General features: G+C 37.4%; 1 non-coding gene across 1 annotated transcript; it reads left to right on the top strand.

The window, feature by feature from the left end:
- The first annotated feature begins 2,744 nt into the window (after positions 1 to 2,744).
- Trnaa-ggc3 (transfer RNA alanine (anticodon GGC) 3) lies at positions 2,745 to 2,817 on the top strand. The gene has a single exon. It is a non-coding gene; the product is annotated as a tRNA-Ala (tRNA).
- Positions 2,818 to 4,154: the final 1,337 nt, after the last annotated feature.

Genomic DNA, 4,154 nt, shown 5'->3' on the forward strand with positions numbered 1-4,154 from the left:
ACATTTGTTGTCCATTTGATGAAAGGCATTTGGCTGGGGTGAGCTAGAATCACAAAGCAGTTGTAAAATTCTATTTTCCTGATGGCTAAGTTTGTTGAAAAAGTTTCAAGTATTTATTAGTCCTCTGTTCCCTATGGAAAGTTCTAGCAACATGATTTTCTAGTCTTTGATTTATTCACCTAGAATATACATCAGAATCTTTCTATTGACTGCTATGATTTGCCTGGCAGATTCATTCATTTTGTGTCAGATCCCATGAGTATACCCAGAATTATTATATGATGCTAATGTTTTTATCTGTAATTCCTTTAGTTCTTATACTGATCAAGACACACTGCACATGGCTATTAATCTCTTGTTTCATAAGCAGTAATGCATATTCTTGTTCATTGCATATATATAGGTATTCAACTTGCATTGCAATTGCACATCATGGTTGTCTAAATCTCAAGTCTATTTAACAAATAGGCCTGCCATTATTAAAATATGAGGATATTAGTAGCTTAACCAGGTTTATAGTAATCAATGAAGCCAAAATATTGTATCAGAAAGTTTCTTAACAGTAATTTTATAATTAAACCATGACATAGACATAGCTTAATCAGGTCTATAGCAATTGATGAGGTCAAAATATTGTATTGAAAAGTTTCTCAGTGATAGATGGAAAACTTGAGGATGAGTTGGGAAACCAGCCACAAGAAGTCAGTCAGCACAAGGAACAGCAGGAAGAGAGAGAATGAATGAGAAAGAAGTATAATATGTGAAAGGCCATAATGAAACCACTTTCATTTACTCTGTAAGCTAAATTTAAAAAGTTAATAAAAATAATAATAATAAATAATTCATAAAACTAACAAAGAAAATTCCAGAACTTATGGAGTCATGACTAAATTTTTTCTTATCTTTAAAGGCCTGATGCCATGGTCTTCAAACAATAGAAACCATATCAAACTCACGTCTATGAAGTGTATCTACATATGCAATATGTAATTCAAAAAATCCTAATGGTCCTGCCTTTAGACACTTTTGTACTGTGATAATGTTCCTTGGTAATCTCTGATTAAAAAAAAACAAAAAACACTTCCAAGCATGCCATACACCCAACCCCAGTGTGCCTCTCTGCCCCCTGATATGGTTTGAGATATGAATTTTCTGCTGCTTCTGCCACCAGGCCCTTGTTCCATCATCATGGACTCACTTTAACCCTCTGGAACTGTCAGTATAATGACATACTTGCTTATACATTTCTTTTGTCATGGTGTTTTATCCCAGCAATAGACCAGTGGCTAGTACAACATGTAATAAAAGGCCGAATTAACTTAATCATGAATTTAAACCATTTAGTTGTCACACTTTAACATTTAAAAGAGGCAGGTAGAGTTTTTTCTAGTATATTTTATTCTATTCTGTGTGCTTAAACATGAATTGTATCACCGACTGTGCTATTTCAGTATGCATGCAATATGAAATTGTTAAGGAAATAATATTTAAATCTTCCCTTTAGTACTTAGTCTTCAGGATTTGTGGTTTTGCTCTTCTAAGCACAGCAACTTAGCCTTCATCCATTTCAAAGATCAACAGCTCCATGCAACTAAGGGGCTTCTTTTCTACACAGCTTGACTCTGCAGATACAGAGCCCAGAATACATTATGCTCTAGATCAACTATCTTTAGCATAAATATTTTGTGCAATAACTAACTTAGGGATGCACAAGCCTTTGTGAAATTACCATTGATATTACTCAATAAAAGGGAGGCAGAGAAAGCTCTGCTGTATCCTGCCCTGATTTTCCGTTTATTTACTAGTCTCCTTTCTGAGAACATTTGTAAATGGGAAAGGGTTTTACCAACAGAGAAGTGTTTTTCCCAAGATGATTAGTGTGATTTCAGCCTGCTTTTCTTTAGAGTATACTCAGTTTCTCAGCCAGTATGTACTTGAAGAATGAAAACATCCTTGAAAAGCAGAAAGCTTTCAATATCATAATGATGGACTCCTTCCAGGGGTTTTTAGCCCTAGGCACACAGGAGAGCTCTAAATAGGGAAACAGATCTGTATAGAAGCCAGGCTTGCTCCAGTGGCTACTGCCACGGTAATTTATGGCTAAGATTTGGTGACTTTCTAACTAAGGTAATTCATTCCCAGAACCTGTCATGGATGTCTGCATTGCCTGTCAGTGATTATTGGTCCTGGCTCGGGGAAGGCTCTTCAACAAACCCAGCTAATAGGGCAATGACCTGCGCTCTAACAGATATTTTGCAATTGGCAAGTTGTTGCTGTGGGGTAGAGAAAACACAGATAAGAGATTTTGCTGTGTGCCTTATAATGTTTCATTCTATTATGTTTTACTTCCCTCTAAATTAAAACACAAGATGTTGGAGAAACTTAGGAACGAGTAGCTAAAATTGCCATTAAAGCAAATCAATAGCAAGTTCTTTAAAGGCACGATAGGAAAGAATTAGGAAAATATAGAGGTGGCCTTTTTCTGAACTACAAACATTTGAAGAATTACATCTGTTTGTCTTACCCTCCTTTGTAGTATGAATAAATGATATATTTTATTATTCTTTAGCCAAGATAGTCTTTGTCTTTCACAAAGTCCAGGTACAAAGGTTATCTAGTTCAATCACACACTATTCAAAGTCTTCATGAGACTCATTAATGCTGTAATTTGAGTGAATGTATGTAGATGAGTGTCAAATGTCATTAGGCCTAAAGAATGCAAGCTTTAAAATATGTTAGGTGGGTTGGGGATTTAGCTCAGTGGTAGAGCGCTCGCCTGGCAAGCGCAAGGCCCTGGGTTCGGTCCCCAGCTCCAAAAAAAAAAAAAAAAAAAAAAAAAAAAGAAAAAAAAAGGAAAAAAAGAAAAAATATGTTAGGTATAAGGAACAATACTGACCATCTTTTCCAGTCAACTTTCGCCCAAGAAATAGGCCCAAAGTAGTATTTTTAAAAACACTCTACTGAACAAGAAGGGTTTTCTGTGATTTGGATTGATAGAGAAAGCCAGCCACTGAAACACTAGGTCAGAATCTCTGTGCCCTTGACAATCCCTTACTAGTCTGTGGGTCCTGATATGTATAGTTGGGATAAATGATGTGACATATGTCACAAGCCCAGACTTTTTATAAGAACTAACACAGAGAAGCTTCTCAGGGCTATATCTTTCTTTGCCCAGGAGCGATGATTAATACCTTTATATCCCATAATTCTCCAAACATCATTGGGGTTACTTTTTCCTTCTTCTGGGCTCAGTGCAAATGGGCAGAATGATTGTATTTTCACTGAAGTCATCACACTTCTAGGACATTATAGGAAGATGAAAAGGGAGACATTAGTTAGAAAAGAGAGCCACTGACAAGCTCAGGGTTATGAATTCCCAGATAGGAAGAGGATTTTGTCTAAGTTGTCTCTCCCTTTCCTGTCCACCACACTGCCAGAGTAAGTTTCCCAAGTAAGATTTAGTCGTGTCAGTTTCACTACCTTCAAACAGCTCTTCAGCACCTGCAGCATGACGCATAAACACCTTTGCTGGGGTTTCAGGCTGTCACTGTCTGACCTCAACCCATCAGTCCAACCTCATATCATGTTACACCCCTCTGTGTACCACTAGGATGTCTAAACCCACTCAGTCTCATCAATCTTTGTTTGCCATGCATTTCCTCTTCTTCCCCAACCCTACAGCTGTGGTTTGGACTTCACTTGCCCTCCCCTGTCTTTGTTGTTCTATTGAAATCTGACTGATAATAGACTGCTTAGTTCTTATTTCTTTAATGTCATTCTACTTTTGGTTGAATTTCATTGTATAAACATCTGATTCCTTCTCTTCTGTAGATTCATTTTATAAATTTCTTGATGATAAGGACTACATCTTACTAATTTTTGCTTTCCCCATGCCTTCTATTATTCAGTGTTAATCATTGTATGTTTTCAGCTCAATGCTCGTTGGTTAATGAAATGGGTGCTACCCACAGCCAAACAGTGAACGGAGCTTGGAGATTCTTATGGAAAAGTAGGAAGAGGGATTGTGGGCCCCAAAGGGGACAGGACTTCCACAGGAAGGCAAACAGAGAAAATGAATCTGGACCCTTGGGGGGAATCTCAGAGTCTGAACCGATCAAAGAACATACATGGGTTTGACCCAGGCCTCCCTCCTC

Source organism: Rattus norvegicus, chromosome 3, assembly GCF_036323735.1.
Source record: "Rattus norvegicus strain BN/NHsdMcwi chromosome 3, GRCr8, whole genome shotgun sequence".
In the NCBI taxonomy this organism is placed as follows: Eukaryota; Metazoa; Chordata; class Mammalia; order Rodentia; family Muridae; genus Rattus; species Rattus norvegicus.